This window comes from Rissa tridactyla, chromosome W, assembly GCF_028500815.1.
Source record: "Rissa tridactyla isolate bRisTri1 chromosome W, bRisTri1.patW.cur.20221130, whole genome shotgun sequence".
In the NCBI taxonomy this organism is placed as follows: domain Eukaryota; kingdom Metazoa; phylum Chordata; class Aves; order Charadriiformes; family Laridae; genus Rissa; species Rissa tridactyla.
Genome location: NC_071496.1, coordinates 27,101,394 through 27,123,263, shown reverse-complemented (window position 1 = coordinate 27,123,263; position 21,870 = coordinate 27,101,394). Strand labels below are relative to the sequence as shown.

At 41.3% G+C, this 21,870-nt stretch overlaps 1 protein-coding gene across 1 annotated transcript in view; it reads left to right on the top strand.

Annotated features, from left to right (window-relative positions):
- The first annotated feature begins 5,926 nt into the window (after positions 1–5,926).
- Positions 5,927–21,870, top strand: part of LOC128901999 (vasculin-like) — a 40,183-nt gene continuing 24,239 nt past the window's right edge. Inside the window, exon 1 of the mRNA XM_054184249.1 lies at positions 5,927–5,978. The gene's annotated coding sequence lies outside the window, so the exon portion shown is untranslated. The remainder of the gene's footprint in view (positions 5,979–21,870) is intronic.

The window sequence follows — 21,870 nt, the reverse complement described above, 5'->3', positions numbered from 1 at the left end:
CAACCCTGCAGAAAGGGATGTGGGAGTGCTGGTTGACAGCAGGCTCAATACGAGTCATCAGTGTGCCCTGGCAGCCAAGAGGGCAAACCGCATCCTGGGGTGCATCAAACACAGCATAACCAGCTGGTCAAAAGAGGTGATTATCCCGCTGTATTCAGCATTGGTGTGGCCTCACCTCAAATACTGTGTGCAGTTCTGGGCCCCACAATTTAAGAAGGATATTAAGGTCCTTGAATGCACCCAGAGGAGGGCAACAAAGCTGGTGAAAGGGTTGGAAGGTATGTCCTATGAGGAGTGACTAAGGACTCTGGGTTTGTCTAGTTTGGAGAAAAGGAGGCTGAGGGGAGTCCTCATCGCTCTCTACAGCTTCCTGAGGAGGGCAAGTGGAGAGGGAGGTGCCGATCTCTTCTCCCTTGTATCCAGTGATAGGATGTGTGGGAACAGTTCAAAGCTGTGCCAGGGGAGGTTCAGACTTGGCAGTCAAACACTGGAACAGGCTTCTTAGAGAGGTGGTCGATGCCCCATGCCCGTCAACGTTTAAGAGGCATTTGGACAATGCCCTTAATAATATGTTTTAACTTTTGGTCAGCCCTGAAGTGGTCAGGCAGTTGGACACTGTAGGTCCCTTCCAACTGAACTATTCTATATAATGTATTGCAAAGCCAGAAGGTGCTCAGAATAGTTGTGCAGAGTGGAGGCTTTAGCCATAACTCACTCAAATGAATTGAAAGATCATTTCAGATCATTAATATAGTCTTAAGTGTGTGTTGCCAGAGTGGCCTGGAGATGCTTTATTGACTCTATACACTTAGTTTTCATGTTGCTTTGGGTTCACCTCTTATTTTATTTTCCTAAATATTGTTACCCATCATATTTTAGGATTGTATATGTCGCTTTGGGACTTGTATATGTATATGATCCCTTTGGCCAGAGCTTTCTTGGTATTACATGTGTTTGAAGCACTCAGCATAGTGATTCCTGGAGTCCTGAGATTTTTTTGGTGACTTTTCCTGGTTGAACAAACCTGTTAGCTTCTAGCTACTACTGCAAAATATGTCTGATATGAGTTAAATTCATCAATGTGTAGGTTATAAATTAGTATTTTGAAAAAGATTTTAATAAAGAAACTTGAGAGTGTAGACAGTTTTGGTACTATGGTCCTAGTGACCATAGACACATCAGACTTGGCTCCATGGTTCAAGTCAGGCCAGGTGGCTTGGCAACAGACTGTGAAAATAACTGAGTGGCGCAGGGTATGCTCCATCATCCTACCTGGAAAGCCTTACTTTTGCAGCATAGGTCAAAGTAAATAAAAGGCCAAACAATTTCAATGATGAGGTAGAGAAAGGAGATTGCAATGAAGTCAAGATTGTGATAAGCACCTAAAAAACCACCATTGTTGTTAGAAATTGGAATTGGGGTTGACTAATCAGAATTGAGCTGAAGGCAAATGAGATGTTTTAACAATTTTTTAAAGATAAAACTCTCACATCTTTTTCTATTTTCTAATTGTCTCAGTTGTTAATTTTTGCTTTCTAGTACTTTTATCAAATGATGAAAATGGGTTATTTTAAGAGCATATATATGTCTGCAAAATACATTAAAAATACTACTATTTGTCAGGATTCTGAGGCTTTTTTGTAAAAAATCAGCACATAATTTCACTTCTTACAATAATTTAAATCTCATAGAGGAAACTGCCAATGGAAGAAAATACAGAATCAAATACAGGCTCTAAAAACATTTGCCAGTACCCTTTTGTGTGAGCCAATGCAGGCAGGACGCAGGAACAACCACACACCACAGATGAAAGGCAAAGAACAAATTTAATCTCGATACCTCGCAGACCGGGGAATCTCCAAAGCAACACCCAGGCAGAGGCACGCAAGCAGGGACCGCGGGCACCGCGGTGTGAGAGAGAGTCCTTGTTAGCAAGAGCGGGCATGGGCTCCCTGTTCTTGTTGGTATTTATAAGGTTCAAACAGGCATAGCCTTCTCACTGTGCTTTGATCTTCTTCAACAACAGGCCAGGATTCTCAAGCAGCCAGATAAGGTGTCCCTGAGCCCATCACAGACTTATGTCATCTAAGTGCAAGTGTTTTCCTTGCAAGCACCTGAGACTGAATAACAATTAGTGTGATGTATGTGTTTTCCAGTACCCCAGGTGCGAGTCCCTTGAGCGTATTTACTATCCTCCTCGCCGATCTTCCGTTGCTTTCCCACACCTTTCGAATTATTTTTAAATGTAATTTTGTATATTTAATTTTTCACATAATTAACTGCAAAAATAATTTGACTTGCAATGGAAATGAGATTTCAAAATTGCAAAATGTTAATTCAGACATTTAGTTCCCAGGCTGCAAAAATCCATCATATTTCTTTCAAAAAGGTACACATTGAATGACTGCACATACATTAAACATATTTCCACTCTTAAGTTTGTAAGTTGAAGCTATTTCTATCAATTCAATGAGGATGCTATTTTTTCTCTTGTTTAAATGGTGGTTATAGACTCTTTTACTTGCTTCAGGCCCTGCTGGCTCTGTGATTTAATTCTGTTGCATTTGTGAGCTCTGCTTAGTGTTGCTGAGATGCAGATGACCTTCGGTCTTTGCTCTGCCTGCAGCTGCAGGCCCGCTGTACCCCCACCGCCCACGTGCCTCGCTCTTGGGGGCAGCGGGGCTCTCTCTGCCACCGACCAGGTTGCTCTCGAGGCCGGTGGGACCGGGGTCGCCCTCATCGGCCGTTCCCGCCCACGGCCGCAGTCGTCCGCACGCCGCGCACGGACCTTCCAGCGGCCAGCTAGGGCCTCGCGACGCCTGCTGAAGCTGGTTCGTACGACTATACCCTGGGCCTGTGTCTCGGTTTTGGTGACCCGTTTCGGCACTACAGCGTTCAGTCCGGACCGCAGCAGCTCGTACCGCCAGCCAGGGCTGCCGCTGCCTCCCGAGTACCCGCCTTCTCAGGCCGCTCTTCTAAGCGGCTGCCGGTGCCAGTAAAAGCGACGCTGTAGAGCTGCACCGCCACACGGTTAATTACGGCGGTGCCGAGGACTCCCACGGGATGGGGCACGCCCTGGGGGTTTCCCCGCCGCCCCGCGCGGAATGTTCAGGATTGTTCCCGTGGCGTCACAACGGGGGGTGTGCGTGGGTGTGCGTGTGTTCCCGACAGCAGGGGCCTTGGTGGTGGCCGGGAAGCTCCGTCCGGAGGCCCGCGGCTGATCTTGCGAGGTTTGGGCGCGCAGAGGATTGCGACTCGGAGCAGCACCATTTTGGGAGCGAGGCGAGCGGGGGGTGGGCGCGCGCGCGCGCGTCGCTCTCGCATCCGGGGCTGCCACGGTTTTTGTGGGGCGGGCGGGAGGGGGCAGCCCCTGCTAGGGGTGGCCTGGCGGTGGCGGGTTGGGGGAGAAGGCGTGGAGGGGGTTTCCCCGTTCCTCTCCCTGCCGCGAAGTGAGGCCTGCCCTCGGGGAAGACGAAGAGAGCTGCCCCTAGCGCGGCGGCTGCTGCTGCTGCTGTGTGGGGGTGGTACGGCCGGTGAGTGCCTGAGCGTGGGCCGCGGCCTCCCTGGAAGTCAGGGCGAGCGGCCACCGCGGGCCGGCGGAGCCCTTCCCCGGGCCCGCCGCGGCGCCGCAACAAAAGGTGCAGTTGGGGCTGGGGAGCTGGGGGTCTGCCCGCGCACTTCACAGGCAGGTGGCCCCAAAGTGGTGAGGTTTCCCTCAGGGCCTCGCTGGGGGGGGGTTCCTCAGACGGCTCCCGCCGCTCCCCGGGCTTGTTCTGTGCTTAAGCTCAGTGTCCCTGGCCCAGGTCAGCGCCTTCCTCCCCAGGTGCCTCCTGCAGATCTATGTATCTTCCCGATAAAACGAGAAATGCCCCTTTCCGGTTGTTTTTTATTCTCGGAAATACAGAAGAGACAGGAAAACGTTTTCACTGATAGGCTACGTTCTCCGATAAATATGCCTGCTGCTTTCTCCAGGATGTAAGTGAATGTTTAACTGAGGCTTTTGTGCTCGGGTTTGGCTGCCTGATTGCGTGTGTGTTTGTCGCTTAAGATTCGCATTTATGTACTTGTCTAATGCTAATTCAGGTTTCAAAAGGGAAAACTGATTGTTCTGGTTCTTTTTCCCGTAGGCAATTTGGGTTACAAAGAGAGTCCTGGATATTCGGAGCCTTTTGCTTCAGCTGGTAGGCAGGAAAAAAGGGGGAAACCGTCTTGCAGCAGTTGCTCCTTGTGAAAGGGGAAAAATATTGGACACTGCTCTGGGATCACTTTTCCAAGTGCTTGCTTCTGAAATAATCATTAGGCATCTGAGAAGTGAATTAGAAGTTTGAAGTCATGAGTGCCTTGCCCTTGGATGCTTTTGTCCACATGGCACTGATACATGGCTAAATTTATCAAGTTAATTAATACTTCAGCTGCCAAGATAAAGTGCTGTTTTGCTTTTAGTTACTTTTTTCTTCCAAGCAACGTTCTGTCTGAGTCATAGTCATAATCAGTTTTGTTAACTGGTTCTAGGTTAAATGCAGCCTGAGTCACTGTGTAAGCGTTGCTGAAAAGTTTCATGGTAGATACTTTTACTTTTTTTTTTTTTTTCATTTTTCTGATATAGCCTTCTGTCAGTTTGTAATGAGACCTATTTTCTAAATGAAGTGTCTAATACAAATTTATAACTTTTATATTTTATTTTTTTATTGAAAAACGTTGTTGTCAATAAGCAATATGGTGGTATCCAGATAGCTGTTGTTTACAAATGCCTCTGTTACCTGAAGTGAAGAAACGTTCCTCAATTCAGATGTGAAATTTGGATTTTTGGCTTCACAGTTTGTGGTGTAAAAAGTGTATTTATTTCACCTGTAGCTGGTGCTTCTTATAGTGAAAATGTACATGGAATAGACAAGAAAAGAAGCTGTCGGGGTGGCGGGGGAAGCTTCTTAAGGCAGAGACTTGGCAAATTTTGGAAATAGCCTTGTGGAATCTGTGAGTGAGAAGGATGGGTAGCTGATTTCTGTGAGGTCAAATCTATGTCAAACGGCTACGAATCTAGTATTGATAAGAACTCTGGATATTATCTCAAGGAAAACAAACTGGAAAAATATAAGTCACGCAGTACTAACATCTGCAGTCTTCTTGGATTAGGTAAGTGTTGTAGTGTTAATAAATCAATTTATACTTGAATAAACATTTTATCAGTAGAATGGTTAAAACAGTAACATTTACTGCCTAGATGATGTGTTTGGTTTTTTTTTTGAGAATGTTGAAGTGAGCTTGCAGAATCTAATTTTTACTTGCCATTTTTAATAATTAATGGAATATTTTTAAGAATATGATGAATATATGTATTACTACAAAGAAAAATTTGTATGAGTGATTTTTCTGGGAGATTAAAAAAATATGTACATCTAGACTGAATCTCTAGGTAATTTATCCTTCATGTTAATATTGTAATCTCAACAATGAGCTGTTATACTTATTGAACAAGTCTGCTGGATGGCTTGTGGATCTCAGTCTTTCCATTTGCTTGAGGCATTTCTGTAGCATGGAGGTACTGATAACATAGCATTGCTTTTTTTTTTTTTTTTTTTTTTATTTCGTTCCACTGTTCTTTGTCACTTATGGAAGTCAGATATTTATTATCAAAACTGACTTTTTAATTTGTTGATATTTTAAGTTTGGGTTCAGAGTAATTTCCTATTCTGTAATGGGAATGAATGAATCTGGTTTGAAAGTATACCATAACAACCCCCTCTACCTTTTTGGAAGGATTCAAAACAAAATATACTGGTGAACTAACCAATTTTACACGTTATTGTTAGATGTATTGCTGCCCCCTTCCCCCTGTAGTGGTTAAATGTTTCTGAAGATAGATATAGTTTAAAGGTTGAAATGAATATATTTACAATATATTTTTTGTAGGTTTGCTTTCAGCTGAATTACTACTGCCTCAAAGAAAATTAAGATGGACAGAACAACTTAATTCAGAAGTCAGTGGTAATTTTACTAAGTTCTCTTTCCTCTATCCCACCATGATTATTCATAAAGTTTTAAATAATTAAAGCGTTATTGGGTAGACTGTAAACTGAGTGTCTGGTAAAGGTGACGCATTTACCTTATTCGCAACCTTTTCCAAAATTTTTCAGAGCTTCTGCAATACTGAAGTATTAGTGAGCTGATGGGGGAAAAAAAAAAGTTTTTCTCTAAGGGCACTGCAAAGATGTTTGGGAAGATGGCTTGCGTTTAAGCCTTGTAGAAGAGTAATTGTAAGCATGTGAAACTGTGTCTAAAGATTACTACAGTGGTGTTGTTGCCCCCCCCCCCCCCCCCCAATTTGTTATTTTGACCATAAATGAAAGACTTGCACCTAAATAAGTATTTTAAATTCTTAGGATCACTGAAGTAGTTCTGTTCTGTGTGTTGTCTTGTCAGTATCTAAAAGTTGATCTAGCTTCGGTATTTTGCTTTCTTTGAATGGCTTTGCTGTTTTGTTATTTTAACTTCTGTTTCAGTTTTGCTGTTTTCAAAACTTGGAAACTGTGGAACATGAATAAGAGTCTTTCTGTAATCTCTCATGGCTGTGGCTTGGGGCTCTTCTACATTGAGTCTCAAGTGTGACTGGGATTGACTGAATGAACTGAGCCACATGTAAAGGAATCAAACTAACAGAATTATCATCTTCATTCTTTTAGTTGCGTTTGTCTGCGTTTTGCTTTAAAACACTTGGTAAATGGGAAGAATTCAGGTGTTTGGCCATTTTATTAGATTTTGTCTATTATATGGCCATAAACAAAGTATTTGCTTCTTAAATCATAGAAAAAGTAATGTTTGTCTCTTCAAGCTATTAACTTTCAGTGCTATGAGATACTTTTACCTCTTGACAAGAGGTTCTCGCTGAAATCAAGGAACTTCATTCCCCCTGTGGGTGACATCTTTATCTGGACTCTTTTTCTTCTGTATGTTTTAAAGAGTTTGCTTTTTAACTTTATAAAATTAACTCTTTCTTTACATCTTTCTGCTTGCTGGTAGGATAGTTCTTTTTTTTCTTTTCACCATGTTTGTACTTGTGAAGTGCAGCAGTTCTTATTTGTATGCATATGTATTTGACACAGATTCAGGCACATTTTACAGCTGTGCCCTTGTACCCTAAGCAAAATTCATACTTGGGTGAGGAGAAAATGCCTAGCATGCTGGTCCACTTTAATTCCTTCTTTAGATTTTTATTTGTATAATGCTGACAGTCTGTTAAGTGGTTTACAGACAACTATGAAGATAAGGTCCTTGCCCCAGAGAGCTTATACTTTAAGCCTTGATGTAAACATAGCTTTTTGTACTGGAATAACTGTCAGAAGCTCCGCTCTTTTACTGATGTGTTTATTCTGGTAGAATCCTAAAATTGGGTACGTTTGTATTGAGAATTTGTCTTGAATGGTGTAGGCTGCTCTGCTGTGTGGGGAAAAAAACAAACAAACAAAAAAATCAACAAACAAAACAAACACCTGCTGGTGGAAACTTCTAAGAGTAAGCAGAGTTTAAACTTGCAGCAAAGCTTAAGTGGAATTAAATCTGTAAAACAACATAAGGAAATTGTGTGGATATTCACCTTCATTAGTACTTCACAAGCTAATGTATTTTAAGCTCCCCCCCCTCCCATTCTAGTGAGATTCTTCTGTTTAAAATGTATGGATAAAACAGTTTGACAATGATAGTTCATCAGTAACTTCTGGGGAAGTTGCTCTTAGTTCTTTATTTTTCAGTACTAGGAGTGAATTCTGTCCTGCAAGGAAAACTATTTGCAGACCTTATTATAAATGAACTTGAATGAGACTTGGCGTGTTGTGGTTTGGTTTTTTTGTCACTATGTGGTTTTGAGCAGTAGTATTACACAGTGACTGATGATAATGCCCTATGTGGTGCAATCAACTCTTCCACAATCATCTCCTTTTATATTTTGGGTAAACATAGTCTGGGAAACAGCTAAAATTATATAGAATTGTTTTTCTGCTTTATATGCTCAGGATATTTTAAAACTGCCACCTTTTCCAACTGCTTTTTCTTCAGATCCTTGTGAAGACTCCAAAGTGCAAAAGTATTCTGAGTGATTTCGTTACATAATGTATGCTGAACTGGGTGGTTCAGTTTTTGGACTTTTAACCTTGCAGAGGAGAAGAGATTAGTGTTTATCCAACTTTCTGCTAAATGGTACTGCAAGTGTAGGATTTCAAGCAGGAGGAACCTGGTTGTAGTTTACCTTCAAATATGAAGTTATTGTGTGTTACAAAATAGTTAGCTTTTTTAAATTTACATTTTTGGTACAGTGCAAGAAGGAAAAACTTTTTTGGATAAAAGTGACGATCGAGGTATTTGAAGTGCTCTCATTAACTTTGACTCTAAAACGTTTCCCAAAAGATGTTTTGATTTTTGTGACAATAATATTTGAGTCTTGGAAGTGACGTAAACCCTGTTGCTTGTGAACCATATCTATATACAGAAAGGGGACCATATGATAAGGAACAGTGGTTGGGATTTTTAGAACACCAGTGTCCCACCAAGTCTGCTGACATTCTAGATCCTTATCCAAAACAAAGGTAGCGAGTGCACTTTAGTTGATTCATCCTCACATAAGGAACTAGAGCCCTAAGTAGAAATGAAGGTAGGTTTTTCTTAGGTGTTTTTGTTTGTTTTTGCTAAGTCACTGTAAAGCTAGGTTTTAGGACTGTGTCTGTACTAGAGAATGTGTTGGCTTTATATGGTTAAACATTGACTGTTACAGTTTAATTCCATACACTTCTCATACCCTGGCATGTCATAAAACTTTTGGAGGTGCTCAGATTTGACAGAGGACTTTGTCCCATCCTCAGCGTTCTGCGGGAAGCTTTAGTTCTCATACTTTTTTTTTTTTTTAAAAAAAAAAAAAAGATGAGGCAGAAAGGTAAACTAAAAAAATAATGGATATTTTCTTTTATTCTTCCTCATTGTCCACTGTTAGAATACTCATCAGAACAGTTCTGTATTGGATGGTGGTAACAGTGAGACTAAAACTGGAGATTTTACTTGCTCTGCAATAGCACAGTTGAGAAAGAAGAGGCTTCAGTTGAATTGTTAGGAACTTTTTAATGTCTGTTGAACCAGTGGGAGAGTAGATCTTTAAAGGTTCAACCTCCTTCTGTTGGAGGTGTGAGTCTTTGATAATAAACTTTAGAGAACGTGAGAGAATTACCATATCCAAACTTAACCTTGTTTGTAAATTATCATATGTCCGTAAACCCTCTTTTACATTGAAATGAGGGGGGTGGGGATAGGCGGGTGGGTGACATGTATGTTTTCCTTTCAAAGTGTTAAAAGGTTGGTTGCAAAGTTTGAAGCTTATTCTTTTATTGTGGCTGTGCATTTACATGGAGAGAAAATAAGGGAAATAAATAATCTTTAGTTCAAGTAGTTGTAAGGCTTTTACAGCAATTTGTGATCAGTAGAAATGTTTCTATTTTCAGAAACACTGTACAGTTTGGGTTTGAATATTCTTTTCTCTTTTATTAACATACAAATTTTGGATAGCAAAATAACAACTTGAAATTAGCTTGTTTTGCTTTGTTCAAACTAAATGAATGACAGAGTAAGGAAGAGCTCTAATAAGCTGTGTTTTTAAAGGGGAATAAAAATGTAGATGTATAGGGCTTAAACAAAAGTATTATTTAAAACTTATACTTGCCCACTTCAAATTAGCACTACTCTTGACTAGAGATAACAGGGAAGGATATTTGATCATAAGAAATTTTCAATTTAAAAGAAAACGTGTCTTTGTGGCAGAAGGAAAAAACTTTTGATGGAGTAGGTTATTTTAATGGCCTGCTTGGTTGAGAAAAATCTTGAACAGTTTTGTTTATGAAGAAGAGAGACTGTATAGTCTAATGGTCAGGATTTGAGCATATAGTTTCTTTACCTAATTAAGAGCAAAATTTTGTAGTTCTATGGCTGATGCTAAATAGGTGAAGTAAACATTTGAAGCTGGCCCAAAATGGGAGAATGTTAAGGGTCAATTTATTCTGTAGCTCTGTTATTCCAGAGTTGCTCTGTTTTAGTGAGAACTTTGCCTGCTGATGAGGCTTCTTCAGGGAAAAAAAAATTGACCTTGGCAAATAGCTTTCTTTTATTGTTGTCGTGAAATGCAGTACAGTTTGTATTTGGCATATCTCTGATAGTTTTAATTCCCTCATGGAAAATTGTGTGCCTCCCTTCCCTTCTTGTAGATCATAGAATGGTTTAGGTTGGAAGGGACCTTAAAGATCATCTAGTTCCAACCCCCCTGCCATGGGCAGGGACACCTCCCACTAGACCAGGCTACTCAAAGCCCCATCCAACCTGGCCTTGAACACTTCCAGGGAAGGGGCATCCACAGCTTCCCTGGGCAACCTGTTCCAGTGCCTCACCATCCTCGTAGTAAAAAATTTCCTCCTAATATCTAATCTAAATCTACCCTCTTTCAGTTTAAAACCATTACCCCTCATCCTATCACTACATGCCCTTGTAAAAAGTCCCTCTCCAGCTTTCTTGGAGGCCCCCTTCAGATACTGAAAGGCTGCTATAAGGTCTCCCCGGAGCCTTCTCTCCTCCAGGCTGAACAACCCCAACTCTCTCAGCCTGTCCTCATAGCAGAGGTGCTCCAGCCCTCTGATCATCTTTGTGGCCCTCCTCTGGACCAGTTCGAACAGGTCCATGTCCTTCTTATGTTGGGGACTCCAGAGCTGCATGCAGTACTCCAGGTGGGGTCTCACCAGAGCAGAGTAGAGGGGCAGAATCACCTCTCTCGACCTGCTGGCCATGGTTCTTTTGATGCAGCCCAGGATATGTGGTTGGCTTTCTGGGCTGCGAGGGCACATTGCTGGCTCATGTTGAGCTTCTCATCCACCAACACCTCCAAGTCCTTCTCCTCAGGGCTGCTCTCAATCCATTCTCTGCCCAGTCTGTATTTGTGCTTGGGGTTGCCCCGACCCAGGTGCAGGACCTTGCACTTGGCCTTGTTGAACTTCATGAGGTTCACACGGGCTCACCTTTGAAGCCTGTCCAGGTCCCTCTGGATGGCATCCTGTCCCTCCAGCGTGTCGACCGCGCCACACAGCTTGGTGCTGTCAGTAAACTTGCTGAGGGTGCACTCAATCCCACTGTCCACGTTGCCGACAAAGATGTTAAACAGCACTGGTCCCAGTACCGACCCCTGAGGAACGCCACTCATCACTGGTTTCCACGTGGACATTGAGCCATTGACCGCAATCCTTTGAGTGCGACCATCCAGCCAGTTCCTTATCCACCATGTGGTCCATCTGTCAAATCCATGTCTCTCCAATTTAGAGACCAGGATGTCATGTGGGACAGTGTCAAACGCTTTGCATAAGTCCAGGTAGATGACATCTGTTGCTCTCCCCTTATCTCCCAATGCTGTGGCAACATCGTAGAAGGCCACCAAATTTGTCAGGCACGATATAACAAAGCTATGCAGGGGGAAGATTAGAAGGGCCAAAGCTCAATCAGAACTCAGCTTGGCCACTGCAGTTAAAGACAACAAGAAGAGATTTTTCCAGTATATCAACAGAAAAAGGAAAACTAGGGAAAATATAGGTCCACTGATGAATGAGACGGGTGCCCTAGTGGTGGAAGACACAGAGAAGGCAGAGTTACTGAATGCCTTCTTTTCTTCGGTCTTCACTGATAAAGCCGTCCCTCACACATTCCATACCCTGGAGGCAAGGGGGAAGGTCTGGAGAGAGGAAGATTTTCCCTTAGTTGAGGAGGACTGGGTCAGAGACCACTTGGCCAAGCTGGACATTCATAAATCCATGGGCCCTGATGGGATGCACCCGCGAGTGCTGAGAGAGCTGGCAGATGTTATCGCTAGACCACTCTCCATTGTCTTTGAAAAGTCATGGGGAACAGGAGAGGTGCCTGAGGACTGGAGGAAGGCTGACATCACTCCAATCTTCAAAAAAGGCAAGAAGGAGGAGCCAGGGAACTACAGGCCGGTTAGTCTCACCTCCGTCCCTGGGAAGGTAATGGAGCGACTCATTCTGGATGTCGTCTCCAAACACGTAGAGGAACAGGAAGTTATTGGAAGTGGTCAGCATGGATTTACCAAGGGCAAATCATGCCTGACCAATCTGATAGCTTTCTATGATGTTATAACGGGTTGGCTGGATGAGGGGAGAGCCGTAGATGTCATCTACCTTGACCTTAGCAAGGCTTTTGACACTGTCTCCCATAACATCCTCATTAGGAAGCTGAGGAAGTATGGGCTAGACGAGGTGACAGTGAGGTGGATCGAGAGCTGGCTGAGTGACAGAACCCAGAGGGTTGTGATCAGCGGCACAGAGTCCAGTTGGAGGCCTGTAACGAGTGGCGTCCCTCAGGGGTCAATACTTGGACCAATTTTGTTCAATATATTCATTAATGACCTAGATGAGGGGACAGAGTGTATCCTCAGCAAGTTTGCTGATGATACCAAGCTGGGAGGGGTGGCCGACACTCCAGAGGGCCGTGCTGCCATCCAGCGTGACCTGGACAGGCTGGAGAGCTGGGCAGAGAAGAACCTAATGAGGTTCAACAAAAGCAAGTGTAGGGTCCTGCACCTGGGAAGGAAGAATGCCAAACACCAGTATAGGTTAGGGGCGGACATGCTGGGAAGCAGCTCTGAGGAGAAGGACCTGGGGGTCCTGGTAGACAGCAAATTATCCATGAGCCAGCAGTGTGCCCTTGTCGCCAAGAAGGCCAATGGCATCCTGGGCTGCATAGGGAAGACTGTGGCCAGTAGGTCGAGGGAGGTCATTCTCCCCCTCTACTCTGCACTGGTGAGGCCACAACTGGAGTACTGTGTCCAGTTTTGGGCTCCCCAGTTCAAGAGGGACAGGGAACTACTGGAGCGAGTCCAGCGAAGGGCAACCAAGATGATTGAGGGATTGGAGCACCTCCCTTATGAGGAAAGGCTGAAAGAGCTGGGACTCTTTAGCCTGGAGAAGAGAAGGTTGAGGGGGGACCTGATTAATGTTTACAAGTATCTAAAGGGTGGGTTTAAGGAGGACGGAGCCAGGCTCTTTTCAATGGTTCCCAGTGACAGGACAAGGGGCAATGGGCACAAGCTAGAACATAGGAAGTTCCGTTCAAATACACGGAAAAACTTCTTTACAGTGAGGGTGACAGAGCACTGGAACAGGCTGCCCAGGGAGGTTGTGGAGTCCCCTTCTCTGGAGATTTTCAAGACTCGCCTGGATGCAGCCCTGAGGGATGTGCTTTAGGCAATCCTGCTCTAGCAGGGGAGTTGGACTAGATGATCTCTAGAGGTCCCTTCCAACTCTGAAGATTCCGTGATTCCGTGATTTGCCTTTGGTGAAGCCATGTTGGCTGTCACCAATCACCTCCTTATTTTCCATGTGCCTTAGCAGAGATTCCAGGAGGATCTGCTCCATGATCTTGCCAGGCACAGAGGTGAGACTGACCAGTCTGTAGTTCCCTGGGTCATCCATTTTTCTCTTTTTGAAAATGGGGGTTACGTTTCCCCTTTTCCAATCAGCAGGAACTTCACCAGACTGTTGACTGGGTTATCAAACAAGTGTGTAGCTGAGGGGTGGAGTTAAGGTTCCATGTCCAGTTTGCGGTGTGTTGTATTTATGCTAATAATAATCTGTGAGGCATTAGGTAAAAGATCATAGGGTATGTGCCACTTATATGCATACGTGTTAACTTTTAGATTTTCTAAAAACTACGTATGTGCATATATACGTGTGCTTTTAACACTTATTCTGTTCATGGATTTCTCTATGCAAATCAATAGACTGAAGTTCTAAACTGGTCTTCAGGGAGCATCAAGAAATTTGAATTCGTATTTCCTTTCTAACTTTGGGAATTCATGTCTTGAAGCTTCCTTAATATTTTTTTTTCTGTTAATGACTTTATTACTCCACTCACAAGCTTCAAGCATTCCTACCTATTTGAGTTTATATTGCCTTTTATTTTAATCTTCTAATGATTTCTGAAATACCTAGTGTCACAGAAACTGCTTCCTGTAAAATAATTTAGGCTATCCACAGAGTACGGAAAGTATAGAAGCTGAAAATGCAGAACTGTTTTTCCTCGTCTCTAGTTTCTGGTGAGATGGGTTCAGGTTACAGGGATTTTCTTCCTAATTTGTAGCATTACTTTAAAATTTGTTGGACAAATTAGTGTAGGTAGTTCAGACAAATAGTGTTATCAAATGTATCTTGCCAGCGATAATGTAATCTGTCTTAAATATTGAAGACAGCTTTCTGGGCTAGGGAAATATTTTTATTTTATTTACTGAAGAGACCTTCCTGAAGTTGCGTCTGTTCAGTACCAATGGGACTGTCTTTCTTCTGCCAGCTAAACGCTGGTTAGACAAGTTAAACAACATGCCTTTAAATTTGGGTGGGGACAGTGTCTGATCTCATGTCCTTGTCATCTTAACTGTGGTGTTTTTTTTTTTTTCTTCACCTCTGTGGAAGAGGATCAGGTTAGGGAACACTTAAATAAGATATATGTGAGTCTGTAGGGCCTGACAGGATGCACCCATGAGTGCAGAGGGAGCTGGTTGATGTCATTGCAAGGCCATTCTTGATTATCTTTGAGAGGTCACGGTGATTGGGAGAGGCTCTTGAGTACTAGAAGAGAGCAAATGTCAGTCCTGTCATCAAGAAGAAGGATCCAGGGAGCTACAGGTTGATCAGCCTCACTTTGCTCCATGGGAAGGTGGTAGAGCAGCTAATCCTGGAAACCATTTCCAAACTCATGAAGGACAAGAAAGTGAGTGGGAGCAGTCAGCATGGCTTTATGAAGGGGAAATCATGCTTAACCAATGAGGTGACTAGCTTGGTAGATGAAGGGAGCAATGGATGTTGTTTATCTTCAGAAAGGCTTTTGACACTGTCTTCTGTGACATTCTCATAGAGAAGCTGACAAAGTATGTGTTAGAGAAACGAACAATAAAGGTGTATCAAAAACTGGCTGAATGGCCAGGCCCAGCCTGTCAGGGTTGTGATCAGTGGCACAAAGGCCATTTGAAGGAAGTCATTACTGTTGTACCCCCAGGGTTCAATACTGGAGCCAGTGCTATTTAAAAATCTTTGTTAATTACCTGGACAGTGGGTCAGAGTTGCTGACTAATCCTGCTCTAGCAGGGGAGTTGGACTAGATGATCTCTAGAGGTCCCTTCCAACTCTGAAGATTCCGTGATTCCGTGAGTTTACCCTCACAAGTTTGCAGATAATACAAAATGGGGAGAACTGGTTGATACAATAGATGTTTGTGCTGCCATTCAGAGGAACCTGGACAGGTTAGAGAATTGGACAGAGGATCCTCATGAAGTTCAGCAAAGGGGAAAATGCAAAGTCCTGCATCTGGGGGGTAGTAGCTGCGTATGCCAGTACGTGCTGGGGGCTAACCATCTGGTAAGCAGCTCTGCAGAGAAGGACCTAGGGGTCCTGTTGGACATCAAGCTGACCATGAGCCGTGCATCCTCACAACAAAGGCGGCCAACAGCACCCTGGGCTACATTAGGAAGAGTGTTGCCAGCAGGTTGAGCGAAGTTCATCCTTCTCTACCTTAGCACTGGTGAAGCCACACTTTGAGTGCTGTGTCCAGTTATAGGCTCCCTGGTACAAGATATGGACTTAGTGGAGTGAGTCCAGCAAAGGGCCACAAAGTTGATTAAGGGACTGGAGCATCTTTCCTATGGGGAGAGACTGATATTCTTTTTGATCTTTTTAAGGAAGTACGAGTTGATTCTCAGTCTTCCAGAACACTCTATGGATGTTATATTTCAATTTTTCAGAAGATACTTTCCAAATTTAGCCATCAAAATCATATTTTTCTCATGTAAGATTACGTGAAGGTGAATACGATGAGGGAGACAGGACTACAGGCTGTTGAGACAAGAATAGACAGTATGCCTTCAAAAGGATATTACAAGGTAGCAATGTTTTATTACAAGATGATGCTTAAAGTTCATAACCCTGTCTGTGATAAATTGAAGAGTTGTGTTGAGACATTCCTCCTGTAATCTGTAATGGGTGTGGATGTGGGAAAATAAAAGGTTTTTATGCCTCACTGTTATGAGTCACAAAATTACTATAGTGTTTATAGTTAAATATATTAAAAATGTGATACTAAATGCATTTCCTCTAGTTAGAGCTACGTAAACCATTGAAAACAAAAATGAAAACAGTCTCCAAAAATCACAGCAGTTAAATGTGAGTGCATGTTACCTTATATGCCACAGTCTTTTCAGGAATCTGTACTTTAATAATCGGGCTCACTTTTTTCTTACTTGACCTGTTTATAGAAAACAAAACATGGAACTGAAATTCAGGATGCTTCGATTACAACTGCTTCCTCTGCTCTCTGTCCCTGAAATATCATTTTCCTCCTGGGCTTTCGTGTCCACTTATGCAGCTAGTGCAGAGATTCCCTTGAGAGGAATTCTCATGGGAGTCGCTTTTCCAACTCCTGAAGTGTATTACACGCTTCCAGAGATGCTGTTTGGCTATTTTTAGTGTTGTGCGAGTAGACAAAAGGAGAGAGGATTTCTAATGCTAGAAAGATCTGATGAATGGAAGTGAAGCTAGAATAAATTCTGGATAAAGGATCATCTTTATAGTGGAGCAGGAGTGATCACTTTAATTTTTGGGTAACCAGTTTATTCCAGACCTCAGTATCTTTTTTTTTTTTTTTTTTTTTCTCATGATATGTTTAAGGCCAGGTGGGAGACATTTGTAAAGGAAATTACTATTGTTGCACTGTGTTATCAGGAGCAGTGCAGGAGACATTATATGAATTTCTAGTATATGAAGGAAGTCAGGTTAGAACATAAGGGTTCTAGTGTTTGAGTTGGAGACTTGGGCTTTTTTTTGTTTGTTTTGTTTTAAAGATTTGTCAGTTCTAATTGTTTCCAGCATTTTATAGATGCCTGGCATGGAAACAAAAAAGTCTGTCTGTCTACTTGCTTTATCTTTTTGCTCCATGGCTTTTGCCAGCACAACTGCTTCCTGGTTTAGTGCTGTAGCTAAGTGAGTTAATAAATGCACCTGATTCTGTCTGTAGTGACTCTACAGTTACCCTGTCTGTAATGAGTCTGGTATGTGCCTGCACTGTATTCCCATTTTTTTGTGCTACACAGAGATATGAGCTGGATCATATGAGATATGATGCTTGCTAGGATTGATTCTGCAGTATGCTTAGCCTATAATGCGTGTTCTCATGCTTCACTAGTGGTTAGAAACTACTGCCACATATTGCCAGTCTGTTTATTTGGTGAAATTGTTCAGGAGTGAAGGAGGGTGAAATCTGTAACTGACGTAGTTGTGGTGGCAGGAGTCCCTAATTTAGGACAAATGGTATGAGAATGAGTAAGCATCCTATGTGGGTTTTTTTTTAATGGTAAACATAGGGGAAAAAAGAGTTTGTGGGGTTTTTTTAAATATATTTTTACTCCAAGAAGCTACACAAATTTTTATTAAAATGTGAGAAATTGTTTGTTAAACCTGAGATGTATACTGTAACACTGTTTTGGATGGTTTGTTCAACTGGATCTCCTTGATCTATCTATCTATTTCATGCCCCTGTTCTATGTGCTAACTGCATGGTGGTTTTTAGCTTACAAACAAGCTTTGCAAACAAAACTTAAATGTTTAGTTATTTTGGCTGTTGCATATTTTTTCCCAGTAATAGTGAATTAAAGGTTGCAGATAATGTGAAAATTGTAATATAAGATGAATTTTGCCAAAGTAATATGAAAGTAAATTAATCTGAAAGTTCATGAATACAGGGTGTTTTCTGCTTTTGTACCATGGTGAATTCTATCCGTGTTATTGCAGGGAAAAAAAATATTGATTTATATGTTGGTTGTAGTGTGTGGTCTTTGGCTTTTAAACACTACATTGATTTTTTTAAAGTAGCCGGGCGGGGGGAAACTTGCTGGGGGAATGGTACCACCTAAGGTGTGAAAAACTGGATTAATTATTACAATGTTATCTTTGCATGCATTGTATTACATGTTAAACTCTTTAGTTACAATTATTAGTTTCTGACTTATAAGCATAATAGGAATTGACAGGTTCAAATATTTGTGTTAAGTCTTAAAGTTGTTCCAGAATTTTGTTCTTCTGATCTTCAGAACTATGCGTCTGGCCTAAATCTATTATGACTGGTATCTTCTTGTGATTCTTAGTGTTTTGGATCAAGACATCTCTTGTCTTGGTGGAATTTACTCCTTCAGATGTTGATAACCACTATTTAAATGCATCTTAGGTCCTAATTTTGTGAGGCAAAGCAAGCCCCAGTAGTTTTCTTAGATTTTTCTGATCACTGAAATAGTTCATTATTGCACTAAGTAAAATTTTAAGCTTCTGTGCTGTTATTATAAGTGTGATTTTATTTGTATCTTTTCCTGTGATAATTTAAAAAAGAAAAATGTAGTAGCATGGTGAAAATTGACTATGCTGTTTAAGGTTTGATTTCTTCATTTAATTTGGTAAGCACAAGCTAAACTACTATTAGTTGTTTTAGTTCCATCTTTTTTGTTGTTTTTGCAGAGTTTGGCGAGTTGACTCTAGCTGGTTTTTTTCTTAGCTGTTTTGCAGAAGTCTTGACTTCTGATTCATGCAGTGGCTTTCTTCTTCCCTTTTCTCAGCATGTTACTACTTCTTCTAAATCAGAGGCAATATATTAAATTTTCCTGAATGCTCTTCAGATGAGACAAATAAGTTTAAAAAGTGAGTGTTTCCAGATGCTTTTAAACTGGTGAAAAATACCTTCTGTCACAAAAGGACCTTATTGAATCAACCATTTAAAAAAACCAAAAACAACCCCAAAACCAGCCCAACCTTTTTTGATGTTGGTTAAGCATACTTGGTGTAGTATTCTTATTTCAGCTGCTCACGTGGCTCAAAGTAGGTGACTGAGTTATATTTATGACAATTCTTTTCACTGTGCATCATTTGGAACCAGCTGTTCATTATTCCTTGGCGTTCATTACCTTATTATTGAAGATCACACTTCTCAAAACTATAGACTTAAATTTTATGTAATTGAATACTGGAATAATTGTTGCATGTTACCTGAAACAAAACGCTTTACAGACTTCTGTCAAATATGCCCCACAAGAAGTAAAATTTAAGAACAGGGTTGGATTTTTTGTTGTGGTTTTTTTTTTTTCTGTAAACTATTCTGTTATCCACAACACAGCAAAAGATAAATTTTATCTGAATTTATGAGCTATGGAAGACTTTCTTTTCTGAAGTCACTATGCAGTACTTGAATTAGACACCAGAGACTATTGCTGAGATTAGACTGAATATTTTGACCAGTCTGATTAAAGAAACTTAAATGCATTTGAGTGTTAACAGTATAAGGATAATAGTATCTCAGTATCTTTTGCTTGCCTTTCTAGAATTGTGCAGCTCTGCTTCAGTAATAGACAACCAGAACCAAGTTAGCTTTTATGATACTTTTGTTAGAGAATGGCAGGTATATTCTGAGTTTGTGCTACCAGGGAATGATGAATTCATCATTCGATGATAATTTTGGGCCTGACCTTTTGTTACCAAGAGAATTTCTGAAAGCAGTGGAATAGTGTTCAGATCTGTGGAGCTTACCTCGATAAGCTTATTTCTGATAGCTGTATTAATGCTGGGAGTACAACAGCTGTTTTACCAGTGTTAATGAACAGTGGTTGATCTGTTGTGTGGTGTGTGTATGCAAGAGAAGGCTTGCTAGCAGACAGATTGCTAGCAGACAGCATACTGACAGACCATGAAGAACTTAAGCAAAATCCTGTAAATACTTGTATGGGTGCATGTTATTTACTTTCATTCTATTCAAATACTTCAAATTATTATTTTTTTTTAAATTATTTAAAAGTAGGACAGTCCCATGTTTCTGAAAGGCAGAAGTGTTCTTCTGAATTGTTGATCGCTATTTGCCTTAGTGACTCCTCAGCCTTTGTAAAGGCAGCTCTTGATACATCCTTCCAGCTTGACATTAAACAAGTCCATTTCTAAAGAAGTCTCTTGGGTACTTTAATAACTTCAATCATGAAATTGAGTGTATGTTTATTAAATTTGTAGATACTATGAATCTGAATAGAGGTTGCAAGCGCTTTGGGGGACACAGAATGCAGAAATGCTGGTGATAGCTTAAGAAGTAATGGACTTGAATAGCAGGAAAAAAGACTTATGTCGGACCTTATAGAAAAAACCTTTCTAGTGATGTAAGAGTAGTTCAATATTGGGACATGTTGCAGAAGAAAGTGATAGTCTCAGTTGTTGGTCTAACTCAAGTTGGAAAGCAATGAAGCATCAAACAACCTGATGTTTGGCAACCAAGCTGATCATGAAGGGTTTAAGCATAGCAAATCCTGTCTGTGTCAGCAGTGATCTTGCTGACATCCCATTCTCACTTTTTGTGATCTATTTTCAATTTACCAAAGATATCTTCTGAAGACTGAAGAGTACCCTAGAGCCATCGGATATTTGCTAGATCATCAAAACAAGCTCGTGCTTGGAGTGAAAACGTTTTTATATTAAAACACATTCTAGGACAAACTTGTTGGTAACATCAAAAAGGTAGGATCTATAAGAGTACGTATGAAGCCTGGTAAAATATGGTATTGTCAACTTAAAGCTGGGTAGGCTGAGTACTCTAAAATGTAGGTTTAAAAAAAGATATTAATATTTGTCCTTTCCTGATGTTAAAGGAGAAGCTGCTGCCCAAGCATTCATACACCATTCAAGGAGTCACACGTACCACCTGAGTCTTTAACTGCTAGAACTGGAGTCCCTTCACAGCGGGCGACTCAATGAGCTGACAGGTGCCCCTTTCAACTCCACACATACACATGTTTATTCTCCTTCTTCAGGCTTGACCCTAGGTTTCCCGCAGCAGAGTCTCAGGAGTCAGATTTTATAAAAATAAATAATTTAATTTTAAGGTACAGCAGCAGGGTCAGCCTGGGCTTTGGAGAGGGACCTCGAACAAAGAAATCTCTGGGCAATTATAGCCTTGCAATCTATACACCTGTCCCCCACATGTTCTTCACGCATCTTTTAGTCAAATCTTATTTTTGGTCTGGGATCTTCTAACACCTCACCGGATTTGTGTTCAGGCAGGCAGGCTGTTGACTGCTCTTACCTTGTTGATTTTCAGTCTCTGCTGACAGTTGCAATCTCCTTATTTTATGGTTTATGCTGCTTGTGCACCTGTGCTTGCTGGCAGAACATGGGAAACGGAAAAGTTCCAGACTTTTCAGTAGTGGGAAAACACTTAGTACTTCTTTCTGTTTGAAAATGTATTTAAATTGGAAAAAGCAGATCAAAAGAGTTGAATATCTCAGAAATCAAGTAGAATGAAAATGAACAGATCGCAGGAACCATCCTGTAACAGATAGGCCTGAAGTTCCCAGAACAGCAACTGACGGTTGCTGATAGACTATACTAAACGAAGAAGATAGCTAGATCAGTGTAGAAGAAAGATTAATAGAGCAATATAATAAATAAGGACATTCAAAACACTTAGTATGCTTAGTACTTTTTAGTAGTGGGAAAACACTACTTGGCAACAACCAAAACATTAGTGCGTTATCAAAATTTTTCTCATATCAAAAGACTAAACAAAGCACTGTACCAGCTGCTAGGAAAATTACTAAGAAAATTAACTCTATTGCCGCCTAAGGCTTCAGCAAATCTAGCTACTCATGCTAAATAAGTAAAGCTAGGCAAACAGCATAAATCACACCATATTATAACCCTAAGTAATTTATTCTAATTAAAACTTATTTAAGCTAAACAACTAATATCTCTCAACACGTAATGTACTGTGTGTTTCCCAATT